This window comes from Solanum stenotomum, chromosome 4 (assembly GCF_019186545.1).
Source record: "Solanum stenotomum isolate F172 chromosome 4, ASM1918654v1, whole genome shotgun sequence".
In the NCBI taxonomy this organism is placed as follows: domain Eukaryota; kingdom Viridiplantae; phylum Streptophyta; class Magnoliopsida; order Solanales; family Solanaceae; genus Solanum; species Solanum stenotomum.
Window position 1 is genome coordinate 25,131,798 of NC_064285.1, and position 13,647 is coordinate 25,145,444.

At 38.5% G+C, this 13,647-nt stretch overlaps 1 protein-coding gene across 2 annotated transcripts in view; it reads right to left on the bottom strand.

Annotated features, from left to right (window-relative positions):
• The window catches only part of LOC125861893 (40S ribosomal protein S19-3-like), a 106,415-nt gene extending 93,829 nt beyond the window's left edge, over positions 1–12,586 (bottom strand). The window contains exon 1 of one of the 2 annotated variants that reach the window (XM_049541806.1): positions 12,582–12,586. The gene's annotated coding sequence lies outside the window, so the exon portion shown is untranslated. Of the gene's footprint in view, positions 1–12,337; positions 12,343–12,581 lie in introns of those variants that run through there. The other variant, XM_049541804.1, reaches the window with a different exon arrangement.
• Between the last annotated feature and the right edge of the window lie 1,061 nt (positions 12,587–13,647).

Genomic DNA, 13,647 nt, shown 5'->3' on the forward strand with positions numbered 1-13,647 from the left:
TTTCAAGATATCCTTCACCAGATAACACATCAATATTACAAAGAGCACATGTAGAGTTAAAGCTTTATCTTCATTATAAAAAAGAGTTTTAGAGGCAAAAGGCTAGTGTACAATGGTTTGAAGAAGGAGACATAAATACTAAATTTTTCCATGGCCTTTTTAGGGGAAGAAGGAAAAGACTTACATTGAAGAGTTCTCAAGGAAGATGACACATGGACAAAATCAAATGATGAGATCATAAGGTAAGGAGTTTGCTTTTTTGAAAAGAAATTCACTAGTGGAGATATAGATGAGGAAATATCTCTATTACAGGGTATCCAACCACAAATATTCCAGAAAGATAATGAGTTTCTCAAAGCTCTACCTGATGCAGAAGAAATTAAAAACATGGTCTTTGAATCTAATGTTGATAGTGCTTGTGGTCCTGAATGTTTTACTGGATGTTTCTATCAGACATGTTGGGATATTGTAGGCCCTGATATAATATAGGCTGTGCATGCCTTTTTCTATAGTGTCTCTACCAAAATCTATTACTCATACCAATTTGATTCTAATACCTAAAAATTATCCAGCCCTTATCAGATCTTAGACCAATTAGTCTGAGTAACTTCTTAAACAAATCATCTCCAGATTGATTCATGATAGGATTGAAGGTTATCTTTCCAAATTGATATAAGAAAATCAATCTAGCTTTGTTAAAGAAAGGAATATCACTGAAAATGTGTTGCTAGCTCAGGAGGTTATATCTAATATAAGGCTACGGGGTAGGCCTAATAATGTGATTATAAAGCTGCATATGGAAAAGTATATGATAGCGTAGAGTGTATTTTTTTATCAGAATCCTAGAGAAGATGGGTCTTGATGCCGAGATTCTAGACATGAGTTGTAGCCTTATTGCTAATAATTGGTATTTAGTTATTATTAATGGGCAGGCTCATGGATTTTTCCATTCTACAAGAGGGATCAATCAAGGAGATCCTTTATCACCTGTTCTTTATATATTGGCTACAGAAGTGTTCTAGAGCTATGAATTAATTATTTGAGAGATATGATTATAAAAGCTATGAATTTCCTACATGGAGTGATAAATTGAATCATCTGTCTTAAGCAAATGATACAATTATTTTTTTGCAGTTATAGACAAAAAATTATTAAAGTTTATAATAGAGTTTTGAAAAAAAAAGAGAGGAACAATTAGGACAATTGATTAATAAACATAAGAGCTCATATTATTTATATAATAAGGCAAAACATGTTTCTAGACAATTGGTGAAAGAGATCACTGGTTTCTCAAGAGGTTTATTTCCTTTGACATACATAGGCTGCCCTATTGGTCATGCTAAGAAGAAAAAGGTACATTTCACAATATTATTAAAGAAGATCCAAGAAAAGTTACAGTTGTGGAAGGGAAAGCTTCTAACTTTTGGGGGTAAAACAATTTTATTAAATAGTCTGCTTAAGAGCATCCCTATTTATATTTAATATATCCTTAACCCCCCNCCCCCCCCCCCCCCCCCCCCCAAGTGTGTAATACATGATATTCATATAATGTTTGCTAAATTTCGATGGAACTTCAAAGAGGAGGGAAGATCTACCCACTGGATAGCATGGAAGGATATTTGTGTGCCTAAAAAAGGAGGATTGGGATTTAGGTCTTTATTTGACCTCTCTAGGACTTTATTTGCTAAGTTAGGGTGGAAATTTAGGACACCTAATACACTATGGTCTAACTATATGTGGAATAAGTATTGTAAGAGGCATATGCCATAAACAGTAGAATGGAAAGATGGATCTCAAGTATGGAAGAATATGTTACTGTCAAGAGAATTCTTTGATCAAAAGATATGGTGGGAACCAAAGAATAGACATGTTAGTGTATGGTTTGATAATTGGACTCAATTGGGATCCCTACATTATCATATGAATTTGAATTATGATCAGAGTCAGGTGGAATCTGTTAATCAGTTGTTTAATGAGGATGGATGGGACTAGACAGTCTTACAACTTACTCTTGATGAGGAAACTTGTAATAATATTACTAGAATCTTGGTAAATCTAACCCCTTCATAGGAAAGAGACAAACCTTTGTGGATGTCTAGTGGGTCTGAAAAATTTAAGGTTAAATCAGCATAGGATTTATGTAGAAATAGAAAGGAGCCTATTGAGAAGATATTGAATATATGGGTGAAGGGACTACCTTTTAAGGTGCCATTCATGTTATGGAGGTCGTGGTTTAGGAGAATTCCTATTCGGGAAGTTCTTATCAGAAGAGACATTACTAACTCTTAGATATGTTGTTGTTGTAACAGTAATGAACAAGAGACATTTGTACGTTTATTTATTGAATGTACGGACTCATATCATATTTGGAGGGTTGTTCAATAAGGCTGCATGTCTGCATTTTCAGGTGGTACAACTCAAACAAACATTGGAGGAATGGTGGAAGGCTGACTATACTACTAAATTAAAACCAATATTAAAAGTAGTTCTTGATTTTATAATATGGAAACTTTGGAAGAGAAGGAATGTGATCAAGCATGGTTGTAGTATGTCTAGACAAAGCATGATATTGGAGATTCTTAGAAATGTCCATTTGTTTACTAGGTACAGATGTCCATAGTTAAAGGATATCCCAAAGAGTTGGCCATTGATTGTGAAGTTTCTGGAAGGGTATACTCGACTGACTGTGAGGTGGCTACACCCTCCTAGGGGTAAATTCAAAAGCAATACTGACAAATTCAATGGCTTTTTGTGTAATAGATGAATATGGAAAAATGATATATGTTGAATGAAGGGTGATGGAGAATGTCTCAGTTATTGAAGTGGAAATAAAAGCTATTAGAATGGGTATAGACTACTATGTTGAACACAACCTAATACCCCTGATCATTGAAACAAATTCATTAATGGCTTAGAAAATACTAGGTCGAAGTTGGGAGGCCCCTTGGTTAATATCTCCGGATGTAGGCTACATTAATGGACTAATGATGGAAATAAAAGTGGAAGTAATGCATTCATATCGAGAAGGGAATTCAGTAGCGGATTTTTTTTGCTAACATTGCTTTTGATTTTGTAGGTACAAGAAGGAAACAATTCTATAACATAAGTGAAGCACCTTAATAGGTACAAACAACCATTCAACTGGAAATAAACAACATGTCAAATATGAGAATAAGGAGAATACATAACACATGTTACATGATGCTATGATATTGAGCAAACAACACTTAAGAGTACAGATGATATACTTCAATCAGTACAAACAATCATTCAATTGGAAATAGGCAATAGGCAGAATCTGTGAATTAGGAGAATATAGAACACAAGTTACAAGATGCGATGATATTGAGAAAACAAATCTTAAGAGTACAAATGATTTGCTTCAATTGGTAAGCTACCTAATCATTTCAGCTGGAATTTCATCTTTTTAACATACGGTATTAACCCCTTTGGGGTTCAATCTGTTGAGAAGATAAAATTAAAGTTGGAAAATAAGGTAAAAGGCGTAATAGGTCATCGTGTTTTTTCAAATCAGTGACTATCTAATTTCATTCCTTTTGGGTGCGAAGCTCACAATTACATACCTTCCATTCCAGCAAAGATCTACCACATTCATGTTGAAGAAGTCTTCATTGATAACGAATCATGACGCCTGTGAGATTTTTGGCGTTTAAGTGATTACAAGCCGGACATGATATTGTTTGTAGAAGATGAAGGTCGGACGGGTATGGTAGTGTCAAGGAAGCCATGGATACAGAGCTTCAACGCGACGGCTATTGAAAGATGAGGACTTGAAATGGGGTTTTGGAAACCTCTTGAAGCTCTTGCCTTTCTATTGTACTTGATTATTTCCTTTTTTGTTTTCTAATTAGTGCTATAGGTATTTCTTCTTTTCTCTTTTTATTTTTGGACCCGAACCACTTTTGGGTTTGGTTGATGTACTATTATTTTATTTTTGGTTAATAAACCTAATTGGGTATTTAGATTAAAAAAAATAAAATTGAATGATAAATTATTTTTGATATTCAATCATAAGAACATTTTCAGATATTTTGACCAAAAATATTTATTAACATTTTTATTAATTATATCAATTGTTTAATTATATAGTTGAGTTGTATATTTACTAGGAGTAAAAAGAAAAAGAAAATGAAAGAAAAGAAGAGTGAGTAGAATAAGAATGGTAAAAAAGTAAAAAAAAAGGTTCACTATTCAAGTGTCAAAAGTAGAATGGAGCATCACAAAATTATTGTTAGTTGTGCCTTTATGTAACGACCCAAATCGTCGTTATTTAGGAAAAGCAAAAACTTTGGGAAGATTACTGGGCCACTATCCCGCCAGGATGGGGCGCCACGACGGGGTAAGCTAGCGCCAAGGCGAGATAGGCGAGACATAATGTAAATAATGCGAAACCTTATTTTCTCCCTCTTCCAAATACACCCAAATTAGACATAAATCATCCAAAATCCCTCTGGCGCCAGGGCGTGATAGGCGAGACAAAATGTAAATAATGCGAAACCTTATTTTCTCCCTCTTCCAAAAACACCCAAATTAGACGTAAATCACCCAGAAACCCTCTAAAAAGCTGCTCTGAACTTGGGAAAGAAGGAGGAAGAGAATTCTAGCGTGGGAGTGGCGATAGCTTGCAGATTCTTGGTCAAATCCACCGTTCCATCATCCAAAAAACCAGGAATTCATCTACAACCCCTCGCGAATGCTTGGCGTCCAGGTAGGCTAGGTTTATTTATTGAGTAGTTATGGATTTGTTATTCACTTCGTAATATGATGAAATGGATGGTAGAATTCATGCTTAGGATTTTGTGCACCGAACAAGGGTTGATTATGCGTATATCCTTAAGTGGTACATTAGATGTATACCGTTGGAGAAAACACTAGTTGTGGAATAGGGTTGAGGTGATGGTTGTGATTTCATGTTGTGTGATGTATGTTTGTTCTTGCTTCATTATAATACAAGTATGTATGCGAATATTGCATTATTGATCACACTAATTATAAGTGAGGATGGATGAATGATGAAAGCCATGAATCATGAATGTGAATGCGTGCTTCTTGTTGTCTGAATTAACTGTGAATGTGAAAGTTGTTCTTTGCTTGGATATGATGATATGAGATGGGGGTCATTAGCATGAGGCTCGTTGACATCGTTGAGGTTTTCGATGTCGTCTTGATGGGCTACTTGGATGCCATTGCTGCCGTTTACGCTCATACTTCCTGTTTTCAACATACAAACAAGCAAAACAAAACTAACAATTAAGTAAGTAGAACTATAACTAACAAGAACAAAATTCCACTTAAATAAGAATTCTCAATTAGCACCACTCCCCGGCAGTGGCGCCATTTGACTTGATATATCCGGGTGCTTCATCCAATACTAAGCGTCCACGGTCGTTCAATAGTAATATAACGCAACTAGTGAGTTGGGGTCAAGTCCTAAGTGAGTGGTTTGTAACTGAGAATTAAGAGAAAAGCCAGAATGTGTTCAAGTCAATTATAGCTATAAACATTTACGAAGAAAAACATATCAAATTAAAGGGTGACACAAATGTCAATTATCGAATGGGGTTTTGTAATCAATTATCAATTAAAATGACAACTAAAAATGAAAATGCAAATATGGAGATGGGATTCTTGGGATGTGATAGGAATATGGGCTAAAATAAACAACCGGGTAAATGGTATTGATAGTAAATCTCTGTAAATTGGTAACTAAGCTAGAATTTAGTGGGGGTAAATTTTCTCTCGAACAATTTACCCCTCATCAAATCGGTTTCTCTCGAACACCGATAAGTGTCAATGAAGCACAATCTTCGCCTTAGTCAATTCACTTTCTCGAGCTGAATGTGTGGGAGAGGGTTTAGGATTCACTCTCTCAAGCTGATCCCACGACAACCCAATAACCATAGACTATCGATTCAGTAGTTTTGGTTTTAAAACCTCTCTCTCGAGCAAGTCAAAAATACGAAGATAAAATTGTATTTGCAACTACAACTCCATTAAATTCCAACACAACTACTGAACGAAATCACCTTTAAATAACAAAATAACTATCTATTAGGATTATCCAGTAGTAAATTCAACCCATATTCACATATTCACACCCCAAGAATTGGGGTTTTAGCTTGACATAGTAAAGAGATAGAAATCGATACCGAAATGTGTTTCCATCAAATTGGTACGATAGATTTTATCTTTACACATGTTTAAGATGAAGAATCTTCAATACCCACGTCCAATTGCTTAGAAATGGAAATCTTCAAATCTTCAAAGCTAAGGAACAAAGTCTCCAAAACTCTAAGTTCTAAAAACTGAAAATAATGTTTGATACTGATTGCATACAAAATCTGATACTAAGCTAAAAATTTAAACAAGTATTTATAGTTGTCAAAATGTGTGCTGCGAAGGACCACTCAACACAGTTAGTTGGGATCGCCGATCCACTCAGCGATCCGCCCTTCGGTCTAGTTCCTCGCCTTTCTGTATTGGCCTTCAGCAAATTCAAGTTCTGTAGCATTTGGCGATGGAGTACTGCATCACAGAGTTGTTCGGTGACTCGCCGACTGAACCTTTATCTGGCCGACTAGATTTTCTCCAGAGCTTGGCACATTGGAACATTAGGCGAGACCATAGCCATTCGCCGACTCCCCTAATGGTTTAGGCAATCCTTAGGCCATCTTTTCTTCGTTCTTTTCAGCTGCCTTGTTCCTTTCTGCCCAATAGTGTCCATGCTCAGTGTCTAACTCCAAATATCTGTAACTCAACGATTTTCATCAGTTGTTGAGACAAAATATGCATTTGAGGACACTAAATCTATCAAAATAAAGCCCTAAAAGAGTACAAATCGTGGACTCATCACCCAGCCAAACTCCATGAGACGGGCGTAAAATGTGGGCGCATTTCCCTCTAAACCCAGCAGGACAAAACCCCTCTCGCAGCAAAACTTATTGTTTCGGTAGTCATGGTCTCATTCTCGACTAGCAGCATCGGGAAACCGAACGAAGGGTAGATTTTCTTTGTTAAGACCAACCATTTAGAAAAGCCTGCAAAAGTTTCGAATATATATATGTCAGAACACTATGGGATTAGAAAATATTCGGGTTAAGGGAAAAAAGGAAATTTCTATCCTTAAGGGATTTAGGCTAATAGATCCCCAAATCCCGCCACAACGGCCCAAATTCTGCCAGAATGGGATGAGGGAGGTCGTCATAGCGGGATGAAGGCCACCCTGCCATGAACACTAGGCGCAATCATGGCACCTCTTCATCCCAAAATTCTTGTTTTTAACAATATTCAGCAGATCAGAGTATATAAAGTACCCTAGAACCTAAATATGCTAGTATATTGACAAAATAACTACCAAATTGTGCCTAAATTGGAGGTTTACACCAAGAGACTTTACAACTTCCCCCACCCATTTTAGCGCTAATTCGACCGTATTTTTAAGAAATTCTTACTCCCACAAGGTTGTGGAGATGTGGGGGACGTAAGGAAAGTTCCCATGATATGTTCTTCTATCAAACTAGCAACTCAAGTTCATTTTTGAACAACTACCCAAAAAACCATTTTCAATCAATTAAATAGCATCATGCAATCTTTGTTAATCAAGTATTGAAGTAAAGAGCGCAATGAACAAGAAAAATTACCTTGTTTTGACGATAGGAGGAGGGTGATCGGGAGGATTTTGGAGAGTTGTTTGAAAGTTTAGGGAGAAATGGGAAAATATTTCCTTTTACCCCTTTTCTTCCTCCTATCCCCTGCCTTAGTAGGAGATCCCTTGCCATAGCGGCCCCACCTTAGCGGAAAGGCTGCCGCCCTGGCGGGGTCAGACTGTGTTAAATAGGACGTGTTCGTTCTTCGTGTAATGCCTCAAATTCCTAACCGGCCCTTTGAGTCTAATGCTTTTCATGCTTCCATTTTTGAAAAAGCCTCCATCTGTCGTGATTCTGTAATGCGTCAGTTCATTGGTGTAAAAATACATCGAGATAAGACGCGCGATGATCCGTTCACTAGTCGTTCGGGGATGAACGAGAGGTAAATTCGTATCTATTGTAACGACCCGAACCGTCGTTACTTAGATAAACCAAAAACTTTGGGGAAATTACTAGGCCACTGTCCCACCAGGGCGGGCCAGATCCCGCTAGGGCGGCGGCGCCACAACGGGGTAAGCTGGTGCTAGGGCGGCATATGTGAGACATAATGTAAATAACGCGAAACCTTATTTTCTCCCTCTTTCAAAAACACCTAAATTAGACGTAAATCACTCAGAAACCCTCTAAAAAGTTGCTCTAAGCTTGGGAAAGTAGGAGCAAGAGATTTCTAGAGTGGGAGTTGCGATAGCTTGCAAATTCTTGGTCAAATCCACCGTTCCGTCGTTCGAAAAACTAGGAATTCATCTACAACCCCTCTGCGAATTCTTGGCGTCCAGGTAGGCTAGGTTTATTTATTGAGTAGTTATGAATCTGTTATTCACTGCGTAATATGATAAAATTGATGGTAGAATTCATGCTTAGGATTTTGCGAACCGAACAAGGGTTGATTATGCATATATCCTTACGTGGTACATTAGACATATACCGTAGGAGAAAACCCTAGTTGTGGAATAAGGTTGAGATGATGGTTGTGATTTCATGTTGTGTGATGCATGATTGTTCTTACTTTATTATAATACAAGTATGTATACGAATGTTTGCATTATTGATCACACTAATTGTATGTGAGGATGGATGAATGATGAATATCATGAATCATGACTTGATTGTATGATCTGAGAACATACTTGTGATTGTGATTGTGGCTTGTTGAATGGATCGGGTATTGCGTTCCGACACACTAACTTTGTAACACCCCATATCGAAACAGACCCAAAATGCAGGTTTTCAGAAGTTACAGGTGCAACCCACGGTTGCCACCCATGGATCTTAGGGTGACCCATGGCCCGTGCTGGTGGTCCGTGGTATGAAATTGCAACCCCTCCTCAAAGCCAACCTAGAAAAGAGTCTTAGTGTCAACCCACTGCCAGACCTACGGTCCGTAGGCCAGGCCACGGTCCGTGGATAAGATCCCAGGAAATCAGCTCCCAGTCACGATTGACAGTTCACCAGCACGGACCATCAGTCCATCGACAGTCTGTCGGTGACCCTGAGAACAATTAAGTCGGGGGTCTTTTGGTCTTTTCCTATTTCTTTGGACCCCTAAACTACGTCGTTTTAACCCTAAACTACGTGGTTTTGATTAGTTTTAGCCTAGAAACATAACTAGAACTTACCTAAGTCAAATCATTCTTCAGAACTAAGAAAAATTAGAACGCTAAGAGGAGAAATGAGTCAAGAACGCAACAAGATTCCATCAGTTCCAACCCCAAAATCGAAAGATTTCTCCGTGGAATTCATCATCAGGTACGTGGGATTTCACTAGTGAGTTCCTTTCACCCATTAGGTCCCTTGAATTCAGTCAGATTCTTGATTCCCTATTATTAACTAGACCTAGGGTTTCTAGAACTTCAGCAGATTATCATGAATTAGTTAATTTAATGTTCCAAATCAGATTATCATGTTATTACTTGGTTTCTTGCATGAATTTCAAAACCCTAGCTTGGTAGTTCTTTAGTTCTTAAATTACACATGCTAGGTCAGACATTGTAGTATTTCAGATATACATGCCTCAGTTTTGAATGTGTCATTATCAGTATATAATTGTGCATTCTCAGTTTGCATGTCAATTTTGAGCTATCTAGTATATTACAGAAATTCAGTCAAAATGTGTTAATCCTTTTAATCTATTGGGAGCAGTATAATACCGAGTTGGACTAGGGTCAGTCACCCTTATAGTCCCAGAACTACGAGCCACGTAGGTTGTAAGTCCCCTCTGTGGGTATCATTTTAGTGATCACACCAGCATGCCTCTATACCTTTGGCTGGGTGTATTGGGTCCTCTCGATAGGGCGTATACATCAGACTCCACATTTAGCTCATGTGGTTTTATTATCGGTTATTAGTAGCTCCCATTGTTCAGTGAGACTTCGTTGCATTGACCACATTTCAGTACAGTCAGTATTCAGTCTTAGCGTGTTATAAATTTGGTCATCGCATTCAGTCAGCTCAGTATGCAATATCTATATGATGTTTAGATGATACTCTTGCTTTGTTGCTTGTTCAGTTATATGTTTATTTCAGCTTTACTCTATTATGCATGCTTAGTACCTTTCAAGTACTGACGCATACCCTTCGCTACATCTTCTCGTGATGTAAGTCCAGGTTCTCAGCATCCAGATCACGCTTAGATCGGTTCCTGATCTCCAGTTCAACATCTTCAGTGGTGAGTCCTCATTCTTCGAGTACAATAGTCATGTTATTTTTCAATTTTTCAGTCTTTTAGTTATAGTTTTGCTAGAGTTAGCTGGGGCATGTCCCAGCATTTCTAGTCAGTTAGAGGTTATTTTGAGACGTAGTTAGATTCAGCTTAGTCTTTCGAGTTTGATATTTCTTTTGTATTAAACTATCAGATTTCATATGTTCAGTTTTAGTACATGGGTATTCCCCATCATTTTAGATTTACTTTATCATTAAATTCTGCATTAGTTATTGTTATTCTTAGTATGCTCATGTCATGCTAGTAGGGTTAACTTGGGGTCACTTGTGATCCTAGGTTCCGTGTCCGCGTCCACGGGGTAGCCTCGGGGTGTGACAAACTTGGTATCAAAGCAGTAGGTTTAAGTGTCCTAGGATGTATGAAAAGCCACACTAGGTAGAGTCCTTTTCATGGGTGTGTAGTGCGTATCACATCTTATGAGAGGGAGGCTACAAAGTGATTTAGGAAAAATCTTTATTTTCTTGTTACTCTTATCGTGCGTAAGGTATGATCTAATTTCGTTCTAACTCGACGTTCTACATTTTAGATCATGCCTCCTCATAGAGCTAACGCCAGGAATGTAAATGCCAGGAACGCAAACGCAGCTCCTCCAGTCCCAGATCAAGAAGTTTTGAATGCAAAGTTCTGGAACTCCATTCAGATGTTGGCTCAGAGTGTGGCCAACCAGAACAATCATCAGGTTCCATGTCATGCAGATGCTAATGTTGGGTCAGCTGCAGCTAGAGGGCGAGATTTTGTTAGGATGAATCTGCCTGAGTTCTTTGGATCACAGTTTAGTGAGGATCCCCAAATACTCATTGATGAGGTCCAGAAGATCTTTGAAGTGATGCATGTAACTGGGAATGATCGGGTTGAGTTAGCATCTTACCAACTTAAGGATGTGGCTCATATCTGGTATACTCAGTGGAAATAGAACACAGATACAAATGCAACTCCTATGACTTGGGATTGCTTTAGTGAGACCTTTCTGGACAAGTTTTTCCCAAGAGAGCTAAGGGAGGCAAAAACTCAGGAATTTATGAACTTAAGGCAAGGTATCATGACAGTCCAAGAGTATAGGATCAAGTTTACCCAACTCTCCAGGTATGTTCCTCACATGGTTGTTGATTCTAGGGCTCAAATGAATACGTTTCTATATGGAGTGTCAGACTTGGTAAAGATAGAGTGTAGAAATGCCATGTTACTTGAGGATATGAGCATCTCTATGCTCATGACTCATGCTCAACAGGTTGAGGGTTATAAGCTTAAGGAATAGGCTAAGGAGAACAAGAAGGCTAGGATTGGAAACTATGAGTATTCTCAACAGAAGTCAGGTGGTGGAAATCGCTCGTAGGGTCAGCAGAAATTTTCAGCTCCAACACCTTCATCAACTAGTGTTCCGTCCTCCAAGTTCAGACAAGATCAGAAAGGTAAGGCATCGGGCTCTAAGTCTCAGGGGAGTGGTACAGGTACCAAAACCTACCCAACTTACCCTAATATGGTAAAAACCATCCGGGTGAGTGCCTTGCAGGAAAGGAAGGATGCTTTGGGTGTGGTCAGTCTGGTCACAAGTTGAGGGATTGTCCTTCTAAACAGGGTCAATGAGGCAATGGTAGAGCTCAGTCAACAACATGAGCAGCTTCAATAAGTCGCCCGACTCAGCAGGGTAACTCATTTGGTACAGGTGGTGGACAACGCCAAAACAGGCTCTATGCTCTTCAGGCTCGCCAGGATCAGGAAGATTCTCCTGATGTAGTTACTGGTACGTTACGAGTCTTTAATCTTGATGTTTATGCTTTGTTAGATCCAGTGGCTACTCTTTCCTTTGTAACTCCTTATTTAGCAGTTAAGTTTAATGTTAGTCCAGAAACTCTCTCAGAATCCTTCTCAGTCTCTACTCCAGTTGGTGACCCAGTTATAGCTAGACGGGTATACATAAATTTTCCTATCACAGTCTCCCAGAAAGTCACCTCTGCAGATCTTGTAGAGTTAGAAATGGTAGACTTCGATGTCATTCTATGCATGGATTGGTTACATTCATGTTATGCCTTAGTCGATTATAGAANCCTTTGTAACTCCTTATTTAGCAGTTAAGTTTAATGTTAGTCCAGAAACTCTCTCAGAATCCTTCTCAGTCTCTACTCCAGTTGGTGACCCAGTTATAGCTAGACGGGTATACATAAATTTTCCTATCACAGTCTCCCAGAAAGTCACCTCTGCAGATCTTGTAGAGTTAGAAATGGTAGACTTCGATGTCATTCTATGCATGGATTGGTTACATTCATGTTATGCCTCAGTCGATTATAGAACTAGGATTGTTTGTTTTTCAGTTTCCAGATGAACCAATCTTAGAATGGAAGGGTAGTAGCTTAGCGCCTACAGATAGATTCATTTCTTACCTTAAGGCTAGAAAAATGATCTCTAAGGGTTGTCTCTATCATCTAGTTCGGGTTAAGGATTCAAGCTCTAAAACCCCAACTCTTGAGTCAGTCCCAGTAGTTAATGAGTTTCCAGAAGATCTTCCCGAACTTCCTACCGAAAGGGAAATCAACTTTGGAATTAATCTCCTTCCAGATACCCAGCCTATTTCTATATCTCCTTACAGAATGGCTCCAGCTGAGCTTAAGGAATTGAAAGAGCAGTTGAAAGACCTTCTAGATAAGGGCTTCATCAGACCTAGTATTTCACCATGGGGTGCACCATTATTGTTCATGAAGAAGAAAGATGGTTCTCTCAGAATGTGCATTGACTATATGCAGTTGAATAAGGTCACAATCAAGAATAAATATCCCATCGCCATGATTGATGACTTGTTTGACCAACTTCAGGGTGCTAGTCATTTCTCAAAGATAGACCTCAGATCTGGTTATCATCAGCTCAAAGTCAGAGATAGTGACATTCCGAAGACCGCCTTCAGAACTCGGTATGGTCATTATGAATTTGTACTTATGTCATTTGGACTAACCAATGCTCATGCAGCTTTCATGGATTTGATGAACAGAGTGTTCAAGCAGTATTTGAACTTGTTCGTTATCATCTTTATTGATGATATGCTCATTTACTCTAGGGAGTGAGGAAGAACATGCGAGTCATTTGAGGGTTGTCCTGCAAACTCTCAAAGATCGCTAGTTATTCACCAAATTTAATTAGTGCGAGTTTTGGTTACAATCAGTTGCTTTCCTTGGGCATATAGTATCCAGCGAAGGTATCTGAGTGGATTCCTAGAAAATAGAAGCAGTGAAACAATGGCTCAAACCTACCTCTCCTACAGATATCAGAAGT